At 45.4% G+C, this 27,127-nt stretch overlaps 1 protein-coding gene across 4 annotated transcripts in view; it reads left to right on the top strand.

Annotated features, from left to right (window-relative positions):
- Positions 1 to 17,446: 17,446 nt before the first annotated feature.
- The window catches only part of PLEKHA2 (pleckstrin homology domain containing A2), a 58,304-nt gene continuing 48,623 nt past the window's right edge, over positions 17,447 to 27,127 (top strand). For 2 of the 4 annotated variants that reach the window (XM_057697188.1, XM_057697195.1), the window contains exons 1-2: positions 17,530 to 17,671; positions 17,919 to 18,012. The gene's annotated coding sequence lies outside the window, so the exon portion shown is untranslated. Of the gene's footprint in view, positions 17,672 to 17,918; positions 18,013 to 18,356; positions 18,510 to 27,127 lie in introns of those variants that run through there. The other 2 variants (XM_057697190.1, XM_057697189.1) reach the window with 2 other exon arrangements.

Consider the following 27,127-nt stretch of genomic DNA (forward strand, 5'->3'; position numbering starts at 1 on the left):
AGTCCGTGGTGATTACCTTTTCTTTCCTATATAATGTTTTGTTTTCCTGGAATTAAAAATTGCCTCTTTGTTGCTATTGTTTTTTAACTGGTTTTCTATGTCTTTAATTTGTCTTCTAACTTTACCAATTATAAAATTATAACTTAAGAATTATAAAATTCTTAATTTACAAATAAGAATATGATTCTGTAACTAATAAGAACTATACAGTTTTTCCTAATACATTCAGACACATCAGGTGATCTCCCAATTTCTTATTTTTTTTTGAATGGCTCTGAGTTTCAATTTCTCTGTCCTCCAGCTCAGACATGGACTGCTTTTTCCTAGCTTTGATGCACAGCTATGATTCTGAAACTTCCCTTTGTCTTCATCCTGGAAATTCCGTCCACCTCTCTCCTGTGTTAGGTCTATTTCCCAGGAATCTTAGTTTGTTTCTTTCTTGGTTTGGGAGGAGTCCATCTTCCAGTAGCTTTTTGAGAACGGGGGAAAGGGAAGTGAATTTTTTGAGACAATGGATGCCTGAAAAATATCTTTATTCTGTCCTCATGATTGGTTTACACTTTTGTTCGGTATAGAAGCCTAGGTTATAAACCTCTTTTCCCTTCTGAGGCCTTTTGAAGGCCTTGATGCCTTTGTCCTGCTGTTCAGAAGTCTGATGCCATTTTGACTCCTTGACTTCTCTGAGTGTGACCTGTTTCATTCCAGAGGCTTTTGGGATCCTCTCTTTAACCTTGAAGTTCTGAAGTCTCACAGTGATATTTCCTGGTGTGGGTCTGTTTTCACTCACTGTGTTGGAAACTTACTGGTGCTTTTAATCTGGAAACTGATGTACTTCAGTTCCAGGATTCTATCTTGATTTAGTTTCTCTGTTTTCTCTTTTTGTAACTCCTATTTAGCAGGTATCAAGCCTCCTGAATTTATATCAATGTTTTTCATCTTTCCTACTTTCCAACCTTTTGTCTTTCTGTTTTACTTTCCAGTAGAGTCCCTCAGCTATATCTTTCACCCAGCCTACTGAATTTTTTTTCTATCATATTTGTAAGCTCCATGACATTTTTCTTGTTTTCTGTATGCTCTCTCTCTCTTTAAAGGGCATCCTGATATTTTTTAAAAGGTATTAGCATTTAAAAAATGAACATAGTATCTTCTTTTTAACCTCAATATTATAGTATTTTTTCTCTCCCTGCATTGCCTCTGTTTCTTCAAATTTCCCCCTATTTTTCCCCATTTGTTTTAGTCTACCTTTTACATCGGAGGATTCCCTCAAATATTCAATGGTTCTTTTTTTTCATTTTTTTCCCCCTTTCTTTGGCCTTGCCACACAGCTTGTGGGCTTTTAGCTCCCTGATCAGAGAAGGAACCTGGGGCTTCAGCAGTGAGAGCATGGAGTCCTAACCACTGGATCACCAGGGAGTTTCAGATTCGACGGTTCTTTACACATATTTATTTATTGGCTTTATTTATTTAATGTTTATTTATTTATTGTCTGCGTAGGGTCTTCATTGCTGCGCGGGCTTTCTCTAGTTGCAGAGAGCAGGGGCTACTCTTTGATGCGGTGTGCAGGCTTCTCAGTGCAGTGGCTTCTGTTGTTGTGGAGCATGGGCTCTAGGCACGTGGGCTTCAGTAGTTGTGGCATGCAGACTCAGTAGTTGTGGCTTGCGGGTTTAGTTGCTCCGAGGCATGAGGGATCTTCCCGGCCCAGGGCTCGAATCCATGTCCCCTGCATTGGCAGGTGGATTCTTAACCACTGCACCACCAGGGAGTTCCCTATTGGATGGTTCTTGATGGTGGTTCACAGTTAGGAATGAGGCATAAAAATGTGTTTGCAAGTGTTGAGCATAAGTGCTCAGTCTGAAGGTGCACCAAAGCCATTGCACCAAGGAGGCAAATACCTGATTCTGTAGCTTTTTCCTCTTGAGCTAGACCGTTTTCCAACGAGATTACACCCCCACATTCCTACCTGAGGGTGGAGGTGGGAATTGGGGCGGTATAAACCTTCTTCAGCATTTTTCCGGCCAAACTGGGTGAGGGAGATGGGGGGCGAGCGGTGGCATTTTGTTCAGTATACGGGCTGTCACTCCACTGTCTTATTTGTACCCTGAGTGGAGCCTGGACCCTAAGCCCTGAGCCTTTCTTGTTCAACCTCAGTCTTCTTCCTCCTCACGCAAGCTTTCAACCCATCTTCCGGTTTCCAGCCCCACCCAAACCACACCTCCCCCGCCTCCCCTTTCGGAGGCTCCTGGTCCTCGAGTTCCCGAGCCTGTCTGGGGCTTGGAGATGCTGAACAGCTGGTTTCTTGCTACCTCCAATCTGTGCAGGTCTAGCTTTTTCTGATGTATAGTAGATTAGTTTCCACTGATCATAGCTTCTGTGTTTCTTAAAGGTTTAATATTTGCTGTTGGTTGTGGCTGTTTTCACATTCTTTGTTCTTGAGGATATACGCTCCTTTCCTCTATTACTGCCATTTTAGTGGCGGTTTAAGAGGCAACAGCGATAAAATTATGTGTTCAGTAGACCATGCTTAACTGGGATTTCCACATGCCTATTTGAAAATCCACTGTTCCAGCTTTCTTTCTTTTCTCTCTTTCTCTCCTTCTCTCCTGTCCTCCCTCCCCCCCCTTCCTTTTTTTTCCTTTCTTCCTCAATCTCTCCTCTCTCTTTTAGAATGCTGTTCCTTCCTCCTTGAATGTGTTGGGAAGGCTGATGTCCTCTGCTCTTTAAAATACTTCGAGTACAAATAGCACCTTGGACTCTGGTTGTAGTTTGAACACATCACAGTTCTGCAATAGACACAGAAATACTAGCAATTCACAGTCCGTGCTTCCTAATCTCTTGCCTTCCTCGTGCTTGCCGGGAAAACTCTTTGGTATTTCCAGGAAGTAGGGTACTGGCATTTCATCCACTGCAGTCCGACAACTTTTGTTCAGAGTTTGAGTTGCAGAACCTTGGTCCAGGAAGCATAGGGCAAAGAGTATACTCTTGACCAGCGAGGGAAATGGGGCTGGGTGAGGGTGGGACTGGGTATTAATTAACTGATGAATTCATTCCAAAATATGTATTGTGTCAGCTGTATTCCAGGCATTGTCATAGGTAGAGGGGATATGGAAACGGTACGATGTTCAGAGTGGTGGTGGTGGGGGGGAGACCAACAGGCAGGCAAACACACATGTAAGTGCCCTGCGTGCCCCACGACGCTAGTTTAGTATCTACCGTATGTCAGGCACTGTAGCACTAGGCACTTTCATTTATTCCTTACAATAACATTGTATGTCAGGCATCATTATACGCATTTTAATATTATATATTATATTATTATATGTTATAAGTTATATTATATTATTATATTATATATTATGTAATAATTAATCTATTATATATTAAATATTAAATATACAATATGATATAATATATGGAAGCTGTCAAAATAGAGGAATATACAAGTTCATCTTCCCTCTCTCTCCCTCCTTTTCTCTTCCTTCCTTTTTTTCCTTTTTTTTCTTTCTTCCTCAACCCCTCCCCCTTCCTCCCCCTCTGTCTCTCTCTGTGGGAGAGGTGAGCCCTTCCTCTGGCGCCTGCTTGGCCAGGACCCCGGGAGCACACACTCCTGGGCCCAGCATTCGCAGTGCTGAACCGGAGGCAGAGGCTCTGGTTGGCGCAAAAGATCCCGCCTGAAACGGGCTCCTCATCTCTGTGCGTCACCCCTCTCATCTCCTTCCTCCCAACTCCAAATCTAGGGAGCGTCTCATGCCAGATCAGAGGGAGAGCACACGTCCAGCTGGTATCCAGCATCATTTCTGAGTGCCGTCTACAGCATGGAAAGGACCAGGGGAAAACAAGTCATAAAACATTGAACTAAAACTGTTCCAAACTACAAAAAAACTCAGACATGCCATCCTTTTTCTTCCTCTTTTTTTCCCTTTCCCTTTTCTTCTCAATAACAAAAATATATCAGGGTGTTGAGACACCACCTAAGCAATGGCCATGAGGAGAGGGGTGGGGAGGGGCGCGGTTAGGTTTAGAGAGATTCTTTAGAAAGGCAGATCAGATGCCCCCCCAGGGAAGATCAGGGGGGTCGTGTGAGTCAGTTGAGGAGAGGGAAGTGCGCACACACACACACGTGTGCACACACACACACACACCCCCCGCTCTGAACTTCATCAGTTTTGCAGTTTTTAAAACTGTCTCTGAAACAGGATCTTGCCTTGGGTCTCCTGAACCGATGGGCTCAGGTCTGGCCTTCCTGCTTCTCGCTGTCACCTTGACCTTGGCAGTGGTTGGTCAGCCGAGGTGGCTCCTCTGGCTGGTGAGTAGCTGGTTCTCTTGTGCAAAGAGCCTTGTTCTTCCCAAACCGGTAAGTGGAGGCTGGGGATCCCTGGGGGGCTCCTCTCGCTAAGGATGAGGTAGAGAAGGTCTGCGGGTAGAGGCATCCGAACGCCCCACCTATTAAGAACGGGAGTTGGAGGAGGGGTGCAGAGATTCTGCCAAATTACAGAGGTAGCAAGCTAGATCCAGAACAATTCTCAAGGGAGGTCCTCCCACACCCACAGGAAGGCCGAAAAAAGGCTTGAAATTCAAATTATTTTTGGTGCTTGGGAGATGGGAGGGAGCGAGAGAGGGCAGTGGTAGTAAATAGAACAGAAGGCGAAAGAAAAAAGCAACAGGCCTGGTCGGTGTCTTTCCTAAGAAGCAGCTCAGGATGGCGGCAAAGGTGATTGATATGTAGCTGGACTTGAATAATATTTTCTGTTATGTATCTGCGGGCTAGCCTGTGAAGGGGAATACTCACAAATTTTATACAAGTCTGGTGACTGCCCTGAAGGCAGCGGCTGCTGCCGCCTCTCCTTTTTTCAGCCTCCGTTTTCCAGGTGGCAGGGCAGAAGTGCTGTGCCCACACTGTACCCACGCGCTCTCTCTGCTTCTCTCAAACCACTTCCTGGTCCTGGTTTCCTCCAAAAATTTTTGTCCTTTCAGGAATATTGTCATATTTTGTTATTTTTTTTTTTTTTTGCTTTGGGTAAGAAGGATGGGAACACTGCGGGGGGTGGTGGGCGCCAGATGAAGATGGGCCCCGTGATGAGAGGTGAGAAAACAGTAATTACATTTGAGGATTCAGTGGAGGGAGTAATAAACGTCCCTTGGTACTTCGTTCTTTCCAGGTCTCAGTTTTTCTCATCTCTTAATAAGAATGCTTAGGATTAGAAAGGGATGCCAGATAGACCATAGATACTGGACACTCAGTTAAATTTGAATTTCAGACAAACAGCAAATACATTATTAAAAATCTGACCTTATAATCCTGTGTATTTGAGGTAGTTCTTAAATTACCGCCCTTGGGTGATGTTTAAAGGATGGGTACCCACGGGGCACACGGTTTTAGAGAATCAGTTTCTCCACCTGCCTGAGATGGAGAGAGAGCCAGGTTTCATGCCTATCTTCTCTGCTTCCACCTACCCTTTCACACCAGTGCTCTCTCTTTTCTAAAAGAAAGGAAAGAAAGGCATTGCCCTTTGTTGCAAAAACCTCCAGGGCCGGGGAGTTCCCTAGTGGTCCAGCAGTAAAGAATCTGCCTTCCAAGGCAGGGGAGACGGGTTCGATCCCTGATTGGGGAACTAAGATCCCACATGCTGCAGGGCAACTAAGCCTTCCTGCCACAACTACTGAGCCTGTGGGCCTCAACTAGAGAGCCTGCGTACTGCAAACTACAGAGTCCATGCGCTCTGGAGCCTGCGTGCCACAACTAGAGAGAAGCCCACGTGCTGGAACGAAAGATCCTGTGTGCTACAACTAAGACCCGATGCAACCAAAACAAAACAAAACAAAAACCTCCAGAGCCATGACAAGGGATGATTAGAAATATCTGTGTTTGTGTTGAGAAAGTAGAAGCCTTTTGTAACTGAGGTACAAATCATTTCACAAGGTAGGTGGCTTCCAATGTATGGCTTTCCGTAAAACTTGGAGGAAAAAAGCTTAATTGAGTTGACCACTGATAGATCATTACAATAATTTTTTTTAAATAGGTTTTAATTTTTAGGGCAGTTCTAGGTTCGCAGCAGAATTGAGCAGAAAGTACAGAGTGTTCCGATATACTCCCTGCACTCCCCCAGCCTCCCCATAGAGTAATTTTTGAAGTGATGTCTGACCTGTAACTCGAAGGCGTTCAAGAAATTGAATGACACTGCCAAATTCGCCTCTGCTGAAAAACAGATTTCACTTTCCCTGGCAAAGGTGGACCGGCTAGAAATGTTCACACAGGGTTTGTGTTCGTGGAGTTATTCCAGAGCCTGCTCTGAAGCCACAAGCCCAGAAGTATGTCCCACTTTTCTTTCCTTCTCGTCAGCTCTAAACAGTCATAACAAAACTCCTTACAGCCTCATCAATTTGTTCATGAGAAATAGATGGGTCTCTATAGCTAGAACTGGGTCTTGAGGAATAGAAATCTAGTTCTCAAATTACAGTGTGATTGCCATATAGCCCAGATACGTGTCTGTGGCTGTCTTTATGTGACTTCCGGTTCTGTTGCTGTTACTAAGTTCTCATGAGGCCCTAGACACCCCTTTTCCTTACTCTTTTCCCATGTGTTAAAAAAAAGAAAAGAGAGAGAGAGAAATATATAATATTGGTGCTAAACCTGCTCATTCTTGCTCTAAGTAATATTAATTGATGGATATTTTAACTAATTACAAATATATGTAAATATATAAAAATACCTATATTTAAAAATCCATCCTCATCCATCACATTAAGAGAATAATTTCCAATAACATTTTACTGCTTTATGTTTAGTGATCAATAACATATATATTTATCTTGTTACAAATAATTGTAATGATGACTTCGTCTCCAAAAAATGTTTTAACACTTGAAGGCTGAAGGTTGTGGGATAGTTTAAAATTTTTAAATTGTAAAATCAATTTACATAGGCATTTTTGCTTCAGACGGGTAATCAATAAGAGATGTTCAATAATAGATATTCAAATAATAAACGACGTCATAAAAATATGAGATTTGGATAGACTTCTTTAGAAGAAGTGGAATGAAAACAGAGTTTAAGGAGGAAAGGAAGGGATTTAACATTTCTGCATTAAAGAGCTGCTTGTTCATTTTGAAAAAGGAAGGATGGTAAGTGTCAAGTTACTATGGTACTTAGGTTCTATTGGATACATTTTAAAAGAGTGTTATGGGAATTCCCTGGTGGACCAGTGGTTAGGACTCCACACTTTCACTGCTGGGTCCCGCAAGCCATGCGGCATGGCCGAAAAAACCAAAAAGCAAAAAACAGAAAAACACAGGAAACCAAACGATATGACAGCTTTATTTTAAAATACCCCATGCTAACAACTGGCAGAATACATCCTTTGCAATCACTCAAATGTGTGATTAAAAGTTACAGATGTCCACTTAAAAATGTATGCAGAGATGTAGTTTTTTTTTTTTAACATTTTTTAGGGGGTGTCGGTGAAGACAAGTTTGAAGACCACCACTTTATATCATTGTCTTCCTGACATTTCTGTTCATAATACTTATATTTTTAGATACTTTACAACTTTGAACAATAAAAAATGTAGGCATCATTTTACCTACAATTTTGGAGGATTCCTAGTCCTTGGTTCTTTTTACCTCATCACGCTGCCCATCTACTCTGAACTGGGTGGTAGTTACAGGGTCAGGATACAAGGGCTTAAATTGGAGAAACCAGAAATAAATCAGCCCCTAGACCACATGGCTGAACTATTTCAAGAACACGCAGTTACATTTCAGTGGCCATGATTTGACTCATGGTGTACTCAGTAACATGTAATTATAAGCTGCGTTCTAACGGACTAGACTTCTACTATAATGCTGGCTTGTCACCTTCTGAGTATAGGGGAGCCACCGCAGTATTGGATGGTAATTAATTGAAATGATCTAACCAACCCTGATGTGCACCCCTCGTTGAAGAGTGACTTTCTCACGTACCAGCCGAGGTTCTGGTGAACTTTCTTTTCAAGGAAGGCAAAAAAAAAAAAAAAAAAAGGAAGAAACCATATGCCCAAATGGCAGAGGAAATCCACATGGGGGAAGCTCGGTCACAGGGATTGTAGCAGTTGAAGTAAGAGAGAAATGAAGCACTGTTCTTCACATCAGAGCAGAAAAGTAAATGATAGTTCTTTTCTGTGACGTGCACGTTTGAGCTCTCTTCTCTTGTCGACTTTCAAATATACAATATGGTATTGCTAACTGTAGTTACCATGCTTTACAATCCATCCCCAGAACTTATTTATTTTATAACTGGAAGTTTGCACCTTTTGACCGCCTTCACCCATTCCCCTCACTCTTCAACTCACCTCTGGCAACCACCAATCTGTTCTCTGCTTCTGTAAGTTCAGGGGTTTTAGGTTCCACATATAAGTGAGATCAGACAGCATTTGTTTTTCTATGTCTTACTTCACTTAGCCTAATGCCTTCAGGGTCCATCCATGTTGTTGCAAATGGCAGGATTTCCTTCTTTTTTTATGGCTGAATAATATTTCATTGCATATATATATATTTTGACATATCACATGTTCTTTATTCCTCTCTCAGTGGACACAGGTTGTTTCTATGTCTTGGCTATTGTGCTGCAACGACATGGGAGTGCAGATATCTTTTTGAGATAGTGATTTTGTTTCCTTCTGATATATACACAGAAGTGGAACTGCTGGATCATATGGTAGTTCTATTTTTAATTTTTTTGAGGAACCTCCGTGCTGTTTTCCATACTGGCTGCACCAATTTGCATTCCAACAGTGCCCGAGGGTTCCCTTCTCTCCACATCTTTGCCAGCTTGTCATTTGCTGTCTCTTTGACAATAGCCATTCTGCTAAGTGTGAGGTGATAGCTCACGGTGGTCTTGATTTGCTTTTCCCTGATAATTAGTGACATTAAGCATCTTTTCATGTACCTATTAGCTATTTGTATACCTTCTTTTCCTCTTTGTTTCTTTTTTAATTATTTTTATTTATTTATTTTTGGCTGCATTGCTGCGCACAGGTTTTCTCTAGTTGCGGCGAGCGGGGGCTACTCTTCATTGCGGTGAGCGGGCTCTTGTTGTGGAGCACAGGCTCTAGGCATGTGGGCTTCAGTAGTTGCAGCACAAGGGCTCAATAGTTGTGGTGCACGGGCTTAGTTGCTCCGTGGCACGTGGGATCTTCCCAGCCCAGGGACTGAACCCATCTCCCCTGCACTGGCAGGTGGATTCTTAACCACTGCGCCACCAGGGAAGTCCCTGTATATCTTCTTTGGAAAAATGTCTATTCAGCTCTTCTGCCCATTTAGAAAATCAGATTGTTTGTCTTGTTGTTGTTGAGTTGTATGAGTTCTTTATATATTTTGGATATTAATCCCTTATCAGATATATGATTTGCAAATATTTTCTCCCATTCCATAGACTGCCTTTTCATTTTGTTGATGGTTTCCTTTGCTGTGTGGAAGCTTTTTAGTTTGGTGTAGCCCCACTTGTTTATTTTTTTGCTTTTGTTGCCTTTTGTTGCTTTTGGTGTCAAGTCCAAAAAAAATCATTGCCAAGACCAATGTCAAGGAGCTTAGCCTGTATGTTTTCTTCTAGAGTTTTATGCTTTCAGGTCTCCAATATTTTAATTTATACACTTTCATTTCATGTACTTTTTATTTGTAAAGTCTTTTGTAGGGGCATTAAATAATTTTTAAAACTTTATTATTAAGCAAAAGAAACACAATGCACACAGTATAATATTTTTAAAATATACAAAAGCATGAATGAGTCCTGTCTCCTCTTACCACCTCAGACGTGATCTCCTCCCCAGAGGCTACCACTCTTACCAGCAAAACTATATGAAACTTTCCACCTAAAATAAAGGCACTGATCACAGTTCAACCACTTTTTCCTATTCCAGGGTCATCCCTGGGAGTGATGAAGATCGTCTTGGGCACATATAACCTCTAAGAATGCTGGTTGACTTTGCTTCCCCTCCTCTGTTGCGGTCAGCTAATCCATTTAGAGAGAGGAATGAACCGAATAAAGTCATTTCCCCCTCCCCCTCCCTCCTCCATCCCCAAAAGCTTTTCTATTTTCGTGATTTCTAATCCACTGAGGACTGGGAAATCACATAACTGGACCTTTTGAAATTAGATCTTCAGCCAGAATCGATAAACAAGCCTAAGAAAGGCATCTCCGCGAAGATGCAGGGATTTGGCTTCTCAGAGGCTCTTACCTTCCGGGTCGGAGTTCTCTTCCAGAGACTGAAGTTACCGGAAAGTGACCTCTAGATCAGGACCACGTTCCTGATATGTCTTTGCAGCAAACCAGGACTGTGACATCTTCTGACATCAGATGCTGGAGGGAGCATTTGGCCATTCATCTGATTAGAACATCCAAACCATCTACGTATTAGGTGTAAGGATAAATTTAGCTTGTTGTTTAATTACTAAATGAAGGAGTTAAGCTGGACTGGGCGTAAGTCTCCAGCCTAGTGTTACATTTAATTTTAACAAAGTTTGACAGACATATAGAGTCATCATATAAATTATGATGAAATTCGAAAGAAGATTTCTTAGCAAATTACCTGTCTGCAATGACTCATACTGAGTTTCACCAGATCTTGGGGTTCAAACTGCCAATCAGGTTTTGTATATCTTTTCCAGTGGCAGGAGTTTTAATGTGAATGGATACAAAATTGACTAAAATTTCTAGAAAAATATATACACAGACTCACAAGCATTTTTAAGTTGAAGATAGTTCTGTGGCTTGCTTTTTTTTTTTTTTTTTTCACTTTAAATCACAAAGCAGCTCTGAGATCTCTGAGGTACTTCTAAATTAAAAACTAGTTATTTGCTTATAAAGCTAACTTTTTTTCTGTAATCATAAAATAATACATGCTTATGAAAGAATACTTGGAAAATTCAGAAATAGAAAGGATCTATTTTAAAATAAAATATTGTTCACTCTTCCTCTTTTGTACCTTTTGAACTTTGTACTATGTGCATGTATTTCCTACTAACAAAATAATGGAATGACATAAATCCATCTGTCCAAATATCCTGTTTGATTTTTTTTGTTTTGTAATCACCAGCTTGTGTTGAGAACCGCTGAAGTAACAGCCAGCCGGCTTCACTGACCGCCATAGGCATCTCTTGGAATAAACCAGGTAGAGTTTATTACAGCTACCTGCTTTAACTATATTCACCCTCAGTATTTTCTAACTGTAGCCCCCATGTAGGCTCAGTGCTGAGGAAATGAATTATGAAACTCGTCTAAGCAAAAATAAAGTTAAATGTAGTACTAAAGCAGGGTTATGGATCCAAACCTCGGGTATCTCTCTCTTCAATCTCTCTCTGATTCCACAGGCCCAGTTCTTCCCTTGTAATCTCAGGGCATTGCTGGGGCTGCAGGAATCCCAGCCATGCACTGCCCTTATTCAAACTGACAGAAAAACAATGCCATCAGCATGAATCAATAGGAATGGTGCATTTGGCCAGGAGACTGTTATTTCTGGGGACTGGATGGTCACTTCATTTTGAAGTTTATATTAGCATCAGATTTAGCCAGTGTGGCAATGTTTTCCAAACTTTGTTCACTGGGAAGTAATTTTGGCGTGTGTACATATGTAATGTCTATATATATGTATGGTATAAAAAATACTATAGAGTGGGTGGCTTAAACAACAGAAATTTATTTTCTCACAGTTCTGGAGGCTGGAGTCCAGGATGGGGTTGCCAGTATGGTTGGGCTCTGGTGAGAGCTCTCTTCTAGGTGTGCAGACGGCTGCCTTCCTGCTGTGTGTTCACATGATCTTTCCTTGGTGCTGTGGAGACAGGGAGAGATCTCTTCCACTTCTTAAATGACCATCAATCCCATCGGATTAGACCTCACCCTTATGAATTCATTTAATCTTAATACCTCCTAAAAGCTCTATCTCCAAATGCAGTCACATTGTGAATTAGGTCTTCAACATGTGACTTTTATTTGGGGGGTTAGATATATATATATATATTTATATAGTGTTTTGTAATCACCGGCTTGTGTTGGTGTATACACACACACACACACACACATATTTTACAAATTTGACTTTTATATACACACTTTCTGGTATTTCACCAAAGTTTTCTCTTTTTTTTTATTTTACTTTACTACTGTCCCTCACTGCTGTTTCCCTTATTCAAACAGAAATTGCCAGAGTTCTTTTACTTTTCCTATTCTCAAGGCTCTGAGAATTTAATGCTGGGTGTTGGGCAGGGACCACTGAACCAGGACTCAGAACTCATGTCTGGCTGTGTGATTCTGAGATTGTATCTCTCCTTAAAAACCTAAATTCTTCCACCTGTAAAATGGGATTAATAATCTATAATCCTGTGAAAGTGTGAAGAAAGAATAGTTAATTATTTGTCATGTAATGTTAGCTCTTTGTAATAACAGTTTCAAAATGAAATGCAAAGATGTTAATCCAAAGGTATGAAACTGTTAAAATTTAACAGACATTCTCAGCAATTACCATGTGCCCTAAAAACATTCACTCAGTCTCAGCAATGATGGTATGAAATGGGTTATCTGTTATCCTCACCTTCTCCATTTTATAGAAACACAGTGAAGCAGAGTAACTGGTCCTTGGCTATTCAGCTAATTAGGGATGGAGTCAGGAGTCGCATCCCAGTGGTAGCTTGGTTTTCGAGACCAGTTACCATGCAGTCACGATCTATGAAATTGCTGCCTATTCACTTCTAATTGTGTCACTTCCTTGTTCAAAAACCTCCAGTGGCTCTTAAAGCCTAAAGTAATAAGCAGAACTCATTTGCTTAGCAATAAAGACCCTCCAGCAACCTTTCTTTCCAGATTTGTTCCCCGTGAAAATCCTTCCTTCATCCTTCCAACCCCGCCGTGCTCCAGCTGCACTGGACCAGTCATTTTATCTGGACCAGTCACTTTATCTCCACATTTTACACTATCTACACCTTCAAGGTCTTTCCAAAATGCTATCTCCTTCATACATTTTCTCCTGCACCTCTCAGCCCCAGCTGGTTGTATTTTTTCCCACAGAATTTTCTCTCTCCTCTCTTCTCTGCATGTATCAATTTCTGGCTTTTACGATATTTCTTTCTGTATGTTACATTCTCTCCCAAATAAATGATGGGATCCTTGAGGGCGGCAATATGCTTTCTCGTAGAACTTTAAAATTTTTCATTAAAATTTTAAATTATTATTGTTCTTCTTTGATAACCAAATATATGTAGGCTTATTGCAAAAAATAAAACATTACAGAAATACATCTCTTAGAAAGTAAGATTCATCAGTATGAGCCCCTCCTCCCACACCCTAAGAGAACTGTGGCTAAGAGTTTGGAATATAATCTTTTAGACTCTTTTTTTTCATGTAATAAACATGTACAATTTTTATTTACAGAAATGGGACTGTACTATACAAGCAGCTTTGTACATTTTTTCCTACTTATGTAGTATTTTTTCATATAAAGATGTATCTCATTCTTTTTTTTAAATAAATTTATTTATATATTTATTGGCTGCATTGGGTCTTCATTGCTGCAACAGTCTTCCTCCAGTTGCTGAGAGCGGGGGCTACTCTTTGTTGTGGAGTGTGGGCTTCTCATTGCGGTGGCTTCTCTTGCTGCGGAGCACGGGCTCTAGGTGCATGGGCTTCAATAGTTGAGGCACGTGGGTTCAGTAGCTGTGGTTCACGGGCTTAGCTGTTCTGCGGCATGTGGAATCTTCCTGGCCCAGGGCTTGAACCTGTGTCCCCTGCATTGGCAGGCAGATTCTTAACCACTGCGCCGCCAGGGAAGCCCTCATTCTTTTTTAACAGCTGCATAGTATAAGATTATATGGCTGTACAGTATTTACCTGTTCAATCCCTCGCTGATGAGTATCACACTGCTTTCTAAATTTCACTATTATGAACAACGGTGTAGCAAATGTGTGTATATATTCCATGTACACACTATGTATATACACATGAACATTCCACTCTGTGTATACACACAAATGTACACTCCATATATATTATATATATCTCCAGGTGGCTTTCTGTAGGACAAATCTTTGGACATGAGATTGCTGGCTGAAGTGGAATGGAGATTCTAAATGATGATAATTATCAAAAATGTGGAGGGAAAATCATTTTTTTAAGTCTTCCTGTATTCTTCACAAACTGGATGGTTAAGAGGGCTGGCTCTGGCACCAGACTGCACAGCCTTGTAACTAGGCTTGGTCACTATGTTTTAGTCACCTCATCTATAAAATGGGGAAATAGTAGTACCATACTCTCAGTGTCTTAAGACTTAAATGAGACAATACGTGTAAAGCAATTAGCATTTAGTAAGTACCTGGAAAATAAGTAAATGCAAGATATATGGGAGGAAAAATAGTTCATAGGTTCAGATAATTGTTTGCTGAATGAATAGGACTAAATAGAACAATAGCAGTTTGAGTAATCTTTCTAGAAATGGATGGTACTTTGCTATTGAAACCAACAGCGACTCTTTATAAAATGACCAGCTAGCATTAGAAGTGCAATGGCCTTGGAGAAACTTATCTTTGTGTGAAATTAACTGGCCTGAACCAGGATCAGCCACTGACCTTGGCCTCTTCATTCTTACACTTTCCCCGACGGAACTTACTGGCCCCAGCTGCGGCCTGGTACCTTATATAATGGGTATCTCTAAGGACAGAGAACAATGTGGTTCCCTGGAGGGTGCTCTGGCTCACCACCGAAGGTTGTTAGGGCATCTACTTACCCAGCCGTGAGCACTGAAAATGAATAGAAAGTTCACAAATGGCTAGAGTATAAGGCTCTCTGTTTAAATTCTTAGGTTCTGGACCAGTAGTCTCCATCTTCACGGAAAGGTTCTTGTATCAATCCTACAAGATTCTGGGGGTAGTCGACTCTGGGTTCCAGAAACATCTCTAGCACTAACCAGCTGCAAAACCTTGAGCAAACTGTTGAACTTCATCTTGCACTGACACAACAGGGGACTGAGACAGCTGATGTGAAAGGCCCCTTTTTGGCATTGCTTTCCCCACAGGCAGAGTCACATTTTCAGACATCAGGGCTGTTTATTGTACTGAAAAAAATGAATGCATAAAATCAGTCAATGGAAATACTTTCAAAATGTGTTGGAGATGGCGAAAAGACCACAGCAGGGCTCAGAGTCAACTGACAATCTGTGCCACTATGGGAGGGGGTGGGGAGGGGGTCCTCTGAGGAAACACAGGAGTCAGAGGAGAAATGGCAGTCTCACTGGGGCCAGCTCCTGGCCAGGGACAAATGTGGCAGTAAACGGGGCTCCCAGTGAAGCAGAAGCATCACCCAAAGCGCCCTGATGACCCTCCCCCCAACCCAACACTGGAGTCAAATTGTACCCATCTTCTCAGGCCCATTTCAAAATTCACTTCCTTCTCAAGGATCCCTTTCTGAACACATGCGTGCACGCACAGTCTTGTTCCACTAAAGGATGATAGTACTTTCTCACTCTGTCCCATTTTCATGGCCTTTCCCGGGGGATAAAAGGCTCCCTCAATCTCCTAGCCACACTTGCATCGTCTCAACTAGCTTTGCCTCCCAGGCATCCAATACAGTAGTGCTCAGGAAATATTTGTGGTTCTGTGATTGAGTGACTCAGGCAGGCCCCACAGGGACTAGAATTTTATGGGTTTTAATATGAACCATACCATGGAATCTGAGACTTTTACCTCATTGCTCATACTGGAAACCGTCCGTTCCAGTCGGATTTGCGGGGAGCTAGATGGAATTGTGTTCCATTTCACGGTGAAAACCATAATCTAATTTTTAAATTCAAAAACATTTACACAGCACCTACTTCACGTTCGGCAGTAATTCAAACACTATACAAATGTTAACTCATTTACGCTTCATAAGCCTCCAGATGTAGAAAGTAAGGCACGGAAAGGTTGTCACTTGCTCTGGGATCAAAGCTAATAAGCACCAGAGCTGGGATTCCTACCCGGGCCATCTGGTTCCAGAGTATATGCTCTGCCTGAAATTTATCTGAGCAGAAAAAATCTTCATGAGCAGATTAAAAAAAAAAATGACGTTGATGTATTTATTTCAAAGGAAATGCTTTTTTTCTTGTGTCCCCCTTTCCTTCCTCATTCAAAGCAAAATGTTCTAAAGCAAACAGTCTTTTTTCACACCTGAGAGAGCAGGGTGGCTCATTTTTGCTTTGGCAATCAAAATGGAAGAGGAAACTTGTGCGGTTTCATCACTGGTGCTTTCGGGGTGTGTGCTGCTCGTGGTCCTACCTCCCTCTCGGCTTCTCTGGCTGGGGGCCCCCACCCCACCGCAGGCTCTGCTGCCTCGGGTCCTGGAGACTCTTCAGTCTGCCTTTCCCCTACCACACTGGGACTTGGACCAGCCTTTCCGGCAACCCCGCCCATCCAGACTTTCAGCCTCAAGGGTCTTCTTCGGCCCTCCCCTCTGTCAAAGCCTAGTAACCAGGACTCGGACCTTATCAACTGTTTTTGCACCAGAATCCCCAGACATCGCAGCTCCTGGTCCTCCATCCCAGGGTGAATCCACTACGTTTCTGTGTTTCGAAGGTTTTGCGCCTGACTTTAGGTACATTTAAATATCTACCTCCTCACGTGGGAGGCCGGCGTCAGAACCTGACAGACCAGCCATTGATAACTGTGGGAGCCAGGTCAAATTACTTAACGTCTCTGAGTCTCGGTTTCCTCATCGTGAAGGGGATTGGTACCCACAGGGTTGCCGCGTGGATCAAATGAGACATCTCTGAGGCTGCACCGGCACCCGGTAGCTCTCTCCGGTTCCTGTTGCCGATATTACTTAATACCTGCTTGTCTGTTCCCCATTTTCCCCAGGAGCCCCCTCCCGCTCCGGGGACTGGAAGGCGCGTCTTTGCGCCCGGCTCCGACAGAGTCCCTATGCACCCGTTAGAACGTACGACCCCACTGCGCTCCTGGGGCACATTCGTGACAATCGGGGCGAATCTGAGATGCTTCCTTCCACCCTAACCCTAAACCTAACCCCGCGGCCCCTGATGGCTAAAGGCTCCGGGTTCGAGGGAGGCCCAGCTGAAGTGGCTCGAGGGGGGTGGGGATGGGGGGCTTCGGGAAGAAGAAATGGGGTAAAGGATGACCCCGCGGGCCGGCTCGTCTCCCTCCTTCTAGGATGCCCTCATCCCTGGGCCCCTTTCCCACTCGGACACCTGCTGCCCGGGGCCCGGTGTCGGAGGCAGGGCCTCCCCCGCGCGCGGCCGGCTCCCGGGCCCGCGTCCCAGCCGCGCGGGCGAGGTGGTCCAGGCGCGCGGCCTCGGGGGCCGCCTCCGGGCGCTCCGCCCCCGCCGGGTCCGCGCAGCCCGTGCGCCCGGCCGCGCCCCCTCCCCTCCTGCGGCGCCCCGGCACCCCTCTCCTCCCCCGGCGGGCTCGGCGGGGCATTGTACTCACATCCGGGGCTGGGTTTTGCTTTAATGCGAAACGTAATTAACCCGGAAAAAAGAGCCTAGAGACCAGAGAGAAGGAGGGGGTGAGGGGTGGGGAGGGGGAGAAGAGCGAGCGGAGCAAGAGGCCCCGAGAGTTTGGCGGCGGCTGAGATCCCCCGAGAGCGACGGCCCCGCGGGCCCGAGAGGCGCTTCCCGGCCCGATGTGACCCGCGCACCCTGCCCGAGCGCCGGCCCTGCGCGGCGGGGTGAGCGCGGCGGCGCCGAGGGGCGCGCGGGGGGCCGGCGGGGGCGGGGGCGGGGGGGGCGCCCGCCTGCGGGCCGAGGGCCGCCCCCGATGCTCCCCGGGGAGCCCGCAGCGCGGCCCCTCCCCCGGCCCCCGGGAGCGCCCGGGGGTGGCCAAGGTCGCCGCCACCAGGGGCCGGGCTGCGGGGGTGGGGCCGCGGCGGGGTGGGGGCGGGGGTTCTGCTGAGCTGCGTTTTCTCACGTTTGCAGCGGCGAAACTTCTCCGCGGCTTCAGGCGCCGGGGCACCGGCCCCGCCACGACTGCCCGGGCTGCGGGTAGGGGAGGCGAGCGGAGGACGCCCAGGCAAGTCCCTTGCGGGCGCGGATCGGGCCTTGGAGACTCCTCTTTCTCTTTCCCCGTTCCCTTATTCCACGGCAGGCCTACATGCTCCCGAGGGAGAGATCCCTCCCTTCGCTCCGGGTCCAGCCCGGGCCCCTTGGGCTTCGGCAACTAAGGGCTCGGGGTGTGGGGGTGGGGATGGGGGACTGGGAAACTGTCCTAAAATGCAGCTTTGGTGCCAGCTTGGGAGAGCACTCGAGGGGAACTGTCTGTCTGTCTCGCGAACTTCTTCCTCACCTTACACGCTTCCCTCTTCTGCTCCAGTTCTGAAGACTGTTATTTCATCGAGTTAAAAAAAAAAAAAAAAAGAGGAAAGGGAAAAGAGAGGCCTTGTAGGAACGAAAAGTGTGCAGACACGTCCAGAGAGGAGGCGCGCCGGGGCCACCTCACTAGGGGCGGACGCATCTCCCCAGGCCAGTCCTGCCCTCCAGCCTCTCGCTGTAAGCTTTCCTTCCTACTTGGTGAGTCTTCCCCTTCTAACGCCTTCTCCCGCCTCCCTCCCACCCCCCTGTCTTTCTTGAGGACTCCAAGTGGGGTTTTTCAGAGGAGAGTAAATGGCAGAGAAGGGGGAGGGGACAAGCATTGTACCGGGACGCCAGCTGTGGCCCCCTCCCTCCCCCCCCCCACCCCGGAGGCACCTCGATCCGCTGAGTGGTGGTTGCACTTGGGCTGAAGTTCCAAAATTGTACTCCTGTCGTTCTTAATATATCTAAGTCAGTCCCCTTTTTCCTCCTTTCAAGGAGCTCCAAATTTTTCTTTGTTTGGTGGTGACGCTTTCAGAAACGGGGAACCCAAAGATCTTGAAAGAATAGAAGTGTTTGTTTTCTATTTCATTTGCATTCAGTTGACATTTATTGGGTAATTAAGATAGGAAAGGCAGTGATAAACAAAATGTAGCCTCTGTCTTCAGGGAACTTACCACCTGGTGGAGGACACAGGTGGTATGCCAGTACCTAGAACACAACGCATATTGCTAAAAGAGAGATCCAGACTGCTTTGAGAAGTCAGAGGAGGCTCTTAAAAGCCTCCTCATCCTTTCAGATATTAGCCTTCTCCATTGTATGCCACTTGAACGCAAGTGACTTTTGCTGTAGCTTGTAGTCTACACTCTGTGGCCAGTGTGGTGTATGGCATTTGCTGGGTGCTAAGTAAAAGTTTGTTGAGTGAATGAGTGAGTGACTGCAAGCACATGAATTTTTGTCTCTGTCCAAACGGAAGAGAAAAGGGCCGTGGGGCAGTGCCTCAGGCTGGTTCAAGCTGGTTCATGAGGGTTCACCTTGGATGTTGCCTTTGGACCTGAGTATCACTTGCCCTCTTTGTAAGCCCCGCTTTTGACAAAGTGTCTGCGGCTCTCCTAGCGATAGGAGCCTCGCTTACTTCACAGATGGGTAATCACCTAGGTATGGATGGGGAAACCACCTGTCCTTTGGTGGGGAGTTTGCAACCCTTCTTTTCCCTTGTGGTTGGTGCTTGCTTCTCTCTTGTGTATAAGGAAGTAGGGCCTGCAAATCCCATCGTGTCATCATAGTGAGCTGAACTGTATTCAGCTCGCTATTTTCACCCCCTGAGGTTAAAATAAATCCTGGAGACATGCAGGTTTTGGTTGGTGCCTACTTATGGAGAGATTCTGCAAAAATGCGAAGGGCGAAGTGTCCGCCCTGTCAGCCAAGCCCCTCTGAGCAGCCCTCCTGCTGCCTTGCCTGGTGTTTGCTGCAAGTGCAGAATCACTAGGGAGCTGGGAGCAGCAGAGCCATGGTCTTCAGGTGTGCATCCAGCTGGCGCCTCATTGGTCTCTGGTCTTCTTCATGGGGCAGGTGGGCAGGTGGGCGATGCCCTAGTTAAAGGCTGGAATGTCTCAAATTAGATCTTGCTGTGGCCCTAGTTCAGTAAACATCGCTTCTGTTTCCCAGAAACTGTGGCGCTGCTTATTCTGGCTGAGATAGTCCTGGAGCTTGGAAAAGATGATCTGGGTGCTGGAGTGTTGGGTAGCTCGGCCTCTTCCCTCTTCCCACCGCTGCCTTACTTTCAGTTTTCCATGTGTCTTAGTGAGCTGGAGAGGACTCCGGCCATCAGTCTGTTAGGCTTTGGAAAGGAAGGAAGCAGAGCAAATATTATAGGGTGACAGCCTATGGCAAGAGAAGAATCCTAGCCGTGCCTGATGTAAGCCCATCACTGAGCCAGGGAATTGGCAGGGGCAGGGCGATAAGGGCTGCTGAGGGGTGGGAGGGATGGGGTCCCTTCCTTCCTGTTCTGTGCAGGCCTGTGGTTGGTGCAGTGGGACAATCATTGCAAGACCCCGTGGACCTTTACTCCGAACCTTGGGTTGCTCTGCTCTCCTGGTCACTGCTGTTAAACCCATCCAACCTTTTGGGCTTTATAACATCTTTCTTCTGGAAGCCCCTTCTTTATCCTGACCGCCAGTGATTGAAGTGACTTGTAGAGGATTAAAGGCTGAATTGGGCTCGCTCACTGTGGGGAGGACCCAGCCCTGCTGGGGCAGGAGCTCTGACGCTGCCCAGGGCGGGCAAAAGGCTTTCAGCTCTGGGCCTGTGCTGTGCCCTTCTGCCCCGCCAGCTGAGATAAAGAGGGTGGAAGTGAGGTCCCCGTCTCTTTGAGAAACACTGCAGTTAAAGTGCAGAGGTGAGGGCTGCTCCTCCCGTCAGCTAGGACTCCTGCTTGGGCATTCCCTTGCAGAGTGCATCTCTGCTGCTGTGATTCTCCCACTGGCCGAGCAGGTCGTGGCCCCAGAGCCCCTTCCCTGGCACCTGATCGCAGGCCTGGTTCTGTTAACTTTCAGGGTGGCCTGGCCAAGGTGGAGTCCATGGATCTATGGGGCTTTTTTGTTGTTGTTAACCTCCTGGAGAAATTTAGAGATGAGACATCTGATGGTTCTTGGAGTAGACAGAAGAGTAAGAGCAGCTTGTACCTTTCCCTGTGAGGGATTGCAGTGTACCTACTTTCCCATTGAGATTTAGTTATTGATATTTTAGGAGTGGGGACGGCCTGGCAGCTGCCTGCCCTGTTTTAAGCAGTGATGGGAGTCGTATACTACTTGTTAGGCACTACGTGTGCGCACGCGTGCACACACACACACACACACACACACACACCCCCCTTAACAACAGCATTAACGCAGTGCTTAGTCTCTGCCAGACCTCCTGTTAAGCACTTTTCACACATTATTTCGTTTAATCGGCACAGCAGCCTTGAAGTAGACACAGTGATTCTCTCCATTTTGCACATGAGGAAACAGGCCCCGAAGAGTTTAGTAGAGTCTGTCTGACTCTGATACCCATGCTCTTTCATTTCACTGCGGCACGTCGGTGGGTAACTGAAAGCAGCACGCCCTCGTCGATGGTCACGTTCTTGCTCACATTCTTGCAGGAGTTTCATCAGAGGCACTCGAACCGACCGCTGTCACTGGCACATCCTCCATGCCACACCCAGCCCCTCCTCCTTCCCTACATCCAGAGATGTGCAGGGAGCACAGCGCCTTTAGACAGGCAGGCGTAGGCCGTTCGCACTTTCCCCCAGCACTTTGGAAAAGACTAGGACATAGAAGTACGAGTGCTTTCTTTTTATTCTCCTGCTGCCCAGGTTTTAGCGGGTGAGACGGTCAAGCTCCTGTGCTGCTACCATAAGGAGGCCCTATGGTGAAACTGGATGGTTGAGTCGTCTAACTGGGGGACTTTCACATTCTGAAAGTGGGAGATCTCAGGTTGTATAGGCTATTTATAACTTGCTGCAGCTGCTCCCTGTGCTGGTGAACTCTCTGGAGGAGGTGGTCTCAGGAGCCTTGGGTCAAGGGCAGGCCTTAGTTTCTTACCAGCTCCAGCAACCACTTTTTTTCTGAACATAGATGAAGCTGGTGTTCAGCAAGGTCATAAGTGCTTAAAATATTTTGTTGCTTTTGGCATCCCTGTTGCAGTGGTATCAACGTTCAGTCGTTCTTGCCTTTGCCGCAATATTTTTTTCCCTTAAAAAATTCCTTGAGTGTCTCTCACCCTCCATTCAGAGTTCTCGGGTCCAGTGGGCACTGGGCACCTTCTCTCGCCCTCCCCATTCCTGAGGATGTCTGCATTCCTCAGCCCGCTCTTCCGCTGGGAACGTGTTCTCAGTACATTCCCTTCCCTCTCACAGTATTCTCCGGCCTCAGACTATTTGGAATGTGCTCTTATGACAGCTTCAGAATGCAGTGATATTCTAACAGTGGGAAGTAGATGTTCCCACACTTTCAGAGTTAGAGTCTTTGGCCCAGTCTCAGGGCTGTGTTCTCAAATAGCCATGTTTGTGTTTTGTTGTTGTGATGGTTTACTGGGCCCTGGGCATTGCCGGACCCTCCACAGCGCGCCTTACATAGGCTGGAGGTTGAAACATAGGCGAGAAACTCTGTTCGCATGGCCCATGCATTTTCTAACCTCCACACCCCAGTTCCTGTCTGCTTATTTCAGTCCTCTCTGAGACCTCTGATGTCATTTCCCGATTAACTTTCTCCTGTAGAAGTTTAGCAATTTCCTGTTGGTATCCCTCTCGCTCACCACTGATGCTACTGTCCCCAGCTTCTATCCTTGAAGGTGACAAGACAGCAGATGTGTTCACTGTGTCCCCCTCCTCCGCCCCATGTCAAGCCCCCCTCACCTTTTCCTGGAGCAAAATCCCTGAAATTCACTGTCTTACCAACACCAAGTAACATGAAAGGGAGACTCTCCAAATTTAAAAATGGATTAATTTCTTTTGAGTTTTGAACTGCTCGAGATTACAGTGGATTATTTCATCCTGGGGCTAGTACCATTTAAGGCTTTCTCTCTGTTATCACTTTCTCTTGTTTGTGTTTACCTCAGAAGTATCAGGATGATCAGGCAGATGAATCTCCCTAATTTCACTCTGTTTTTCCCTGGATTTTCAAGCCACATTAGAGATCTTAAAAATAAGACGTCCAATACAGTAAGCCAGAGCTTTCATGACTTAATAGCTCTTTAGCTTTTCTTAAAAAAAAAAAAATCTATTTATCCATCTTTTCATTCATCTATGTAGACATTCAGCAGAAAAACGTCAGTCCCATCTCCCAAGTTTCAAGAAGGAAAATTCCACTCGGGGGGTGGGGGGGTTGTCAGGGTCCCTGCTTCCTTTCCCTAGAGTGCTGGGCATGCCTGTCTCAGGCACTGTAGCAGCAGAGGGAAAGAGGCACTGGCTTAGGTGTCCATCTTCAGTTGACCCCCAGGACAGGGCCTCCTCTTATGAAGACCAGAGAGCAAGGAACCAAACCCACAGGGGAAAGAAAGAGCCTCTCTTATTAGGGGAGATTGCAGTAGGAAGTAAGAAACCCAACTAGATTGGAGGGTGCCAAAGACCTCTGGGTAGGTATCCAGCTTTTGGGCAATTGTGTCGGGTGGAGTATGGCTTTATTCGATTTAAGACTTTGAAACACCAAGAAGTCCCAAGAGCGCTATAATTTAGGCAAGGTTTTGCTTGTTTATGTACTCTAGAGAATTGAGAAATTTATTCTCAGCTTCAAAACTTATATGCCGAGGATGGTGGTGTATGTGGAGTTAAATAGCTTTCCCTCCTGCTAAATAAAGTAACATGCATTTCCTGTAGAAAATTTGGAAAATATGGAAAAAATATGGATGTTGATAAAACTCACCCGTGACCCATAGATAATAACTCCTAATATTTTAGTGTCTGGATGTCAGTTTTTTCTACCCAAATATAGAAATATAAAAACAATATTTAGAGGACTGGGATCATATTCTAAGTTATGTATTGTATCTTAAAAAAACTTATGGTGAGTTTTTCCCTAATTCATTTAAAATTACTTGTGTGTGTGTGTGTTTTTTTTTTTTGCTGCACTGCACGGCATGCAGGATCTTAGTTCCCCACAAGGGATGGAACCTGTGCCGCCTGCAGTGGCAGTTCAGAGTCAAACACTGGACCGCCAGGCAAGTTCTGAAAACAGTTTTTTAAAGATTTTGCAGCATTTCCTGTCATTTATTTATTATTCCCTAATCATTGGGATATTTAGGGCATTTCCAACTTATTATAAATTCTATTACAGTTGCCATCTTTTTATTTTAATCTGTATTTGCATCCTTGTTTATTTACTTGGATGGAATCCTAGAAGTAGAATTTCTGGGTCAAAGAGTATGAACATTTTTTAGCTCTCATTCCATATTACCAAAGTGCTTTTCAGAAAGGTTCATACTCCTGTCCTGGGTGTATAAGAATCCTAGGAAGTGCCTTCAAGTAGATGACATTTGTTTCAGGCGACAGGCTTCTTGCTTTTCTTCCCCTCTAATGTTTCAGCCCGCCACTGGGACATGTTTTATTTTCTTAGGGTCTTGGTCCCAAGTTGTCTCTTGTGTATTAATGAGCCTGATAAAGATGTCAGTTGCCTCAGTTCCTAGGGGAGAGTTTTATTCTTGGCTTGAATCTCTTCCAGTGATGGAGGCTAAGGCACTGGAATGGGCAGTAGAGGGGATATTTGGGACAGGAATGTTGCCCTGTGCCCTCATCTCATTTGATGGTAGGTAGCCATTGACTTTTTTCTCATGAGCTTTATCTCATTAACGGGCAAGTATTGGCCAGGAATCTCGGGTTAGTTGACATTTAACCCATTTCCTGCTGCTGATCTATGGGTAACTCCATGCAAAGTCCCTTTCTTTCTAAAAGTTTTTAGAAGTTTCACTTTTGGGAATTCCCTGGCGGTCCAGTGGTTAAGACTCTGAGCTTGCACTGCAAGGGGCCCGGGTTTGATCCCTGACTGGGGAACTAAGAATCCCGCAAGCCGAGCAGCCAAAAAAAAAGTTTCACTTTTACCAGGAGTTAAATATTTAATATATTTTCATTTGCAACCATCCTTAGCAACTTACATACTGAGGAAATCTAGATCATGTAAAACTTGCCTCTTTTCTATTTTACTTTTCATTAAGATACATTATTTACTTCTTCGGATTATTGAGGCCATATTTTGGTTTTGTTTGGGGGGGGGGGCCGGTGTGAGAGAGAGAGACAGAGGGAGGAAGGGAGGGGGAGGGAGGGAGATAAATGAATTGTGTGCACACATAATTTTGATTTGCATTTAACAAAGTCTAGGAAGGTATATGAAGGAGGAAACAAACATGAAAAATGTTCTGCCTCACCGGGCATCAGGCATCCTTATATATTTAAAGTAGCCACAGTTTAAAATAATGAGAACATTCAATGTACTTGTAAGCTTATAGCAATAGTAACTGTATTGCTGGCTGCAGTGTAACAGATGAAATAATTTTAGAAAGCCATTTTGTAATAGGTCTCAAGAGTTATAAAAGATCATAACCTATGATCTGGTCTTCTTATTACTTGGAATTTATGCTGTATCCTTGTGTCGTGTGTAAAAAAAGAAACAAAGCAGGGACTTCCCTGGTGGTCCAGCAGTTGAGTCCTCCTTCCAATGCAGGGGAGGCGAGTTTGATCCCTGGTTGGGGAACTGAGATCGTACGTGCCACAGGACAACTAAGCCTGCGCACTACTGCAACAAAAGATCCTGTATGTTGCAACTAAGACCTGATGGAGCCAAATAAATATATTTTTTTAATTTAAAAAAAAGAAACAAAGTATAAAAAGATAATGTTTAGCATTAGAAAAATTGGATATCATCTAACTGCCTAGTCATAGAGAAGTGGTTTAAGGAAATCATAGTAAATCCAGTCCAGTGATGTTATGCAACCATTAGAAACACTGATTATAAAGGCTGTCTAGTAACGTGGAACATGTTTATGACATAAATTAAGGTTTTAAGGAGGCTGATTATGTGGACAGGAGCATGAAAAAGCACGCAAAAGGGAAAACAATTGGCTGGAGTGATTTTTTTTTTTAGTGCCAGCATTGTTATAGTGTGAATTTTGCACTAAAAACGGAAAACATTGGGCAGATTGGCATGCTTTGGAAAGATAGGGTGCTGAGTGGGGTGGACCAAGGTCCCTTCCTGCGCCTGGAGGCTGTGCTCTCTGTTGTCCATGTGTCCTGAGGGCCTAGGAGCTCCTTGCTGGTGGTCTTTTTCCTAGAGGTGGAGGGGCTGGCCTGAGGGAGTGCCTTTCCGTGCTCTGACCCAGCGAGAACACTTTGCATGTTGTCCCAGGAGATGGGACGAGCGTCACCGTCCAGGTGAGGGGCCCAGGATGTGGGGGGTGGGGGTGGGGGGGCACCGCCCAGTGTCACCCTCCACCCTGTATTTTTATACTGGGGAGCTCAATTAAAATGCAATTTAAGGTAACAAGTGATTTTAGAGTTTAGAAGACAGGCTGAAACTGTATAACTGAGGAATGTCACGAGTGCTGGAAAGGACATTTCGAAGGGGTGACAGGATGCGTATTGCATCAGGGTGTCCTGCCCCTGTGGACCACTTGCCTTTCTCGCCTCCCGACCCGGTTGTTGGGGCTAGGCCTGGGGTAGGGGAGGGTGGGTAGAGTTAATTGTATCTGAGGGACGCCTCTGGGGAAAAGGGGAGGACCCAGCCGAGACTTAGATGATGGTGGAGGCGGGTCGAAGGAGACGTGAGATGGGATTTGGGGCCAGGGGCCGGCGGCTCTCTGCACCAGATCTGATGCACCCGTGGGATGAGGGTGCACTGTCAGAGGACTGGGCTCAGGACCTCAGATTCGTGTGTCGTGCACCATCTGCGTGGGTCGGCTCGTTCTAACCACACTTCCGTGTGATGCTCGGTTCTCCTGCCGCCCATCCTACCCGCCCCACCCCACCTCCTACATGCTGATGAGCTCGGTGACTCAGCTGCTTCTCAGGACATCTGAGCAGCTTTTCTTCCTGGGCTAGAACCACCGTCAGGAGATTTTTTTTTTTTTTATCTTTTATCTTTTCTTTTGGTCTGTGAGGGTCCTCTCCCACGATGCAAGTGCAAACCCCCCTCTACAAGAGTAGACTGTTGGAGGGTTGTGGAAAGAGTGCCTTCTCTGGCCTCTGACTTGAGAAAAAGACAGGGCTCTTGGGCTGAAGAGGGGATATTGGAAAGGCAGCGTGACGTTGGATGCCATGCTTACCGGCTGCACCCAGAGACGGTTGGCTTTGTTCTCCAGTGCAGTTTATA

The sequence above is a fragment of the Hippopotamus amphibius genome, chromosome 10 (assembly GCF_030028045.1).
Source record: "Hippopotamus amphibius kiboko isolate mHipAmp2 chromosome 10, mHipAmp2.hap2, whole genome shotgun sequence".
Lineage (NCBI taxonomy): Eukaryota > Metazoa > Chordata > Mammalia > Artiodactyla > Hippopotamidae > Hippopotamus > Hippopotamus amphibius.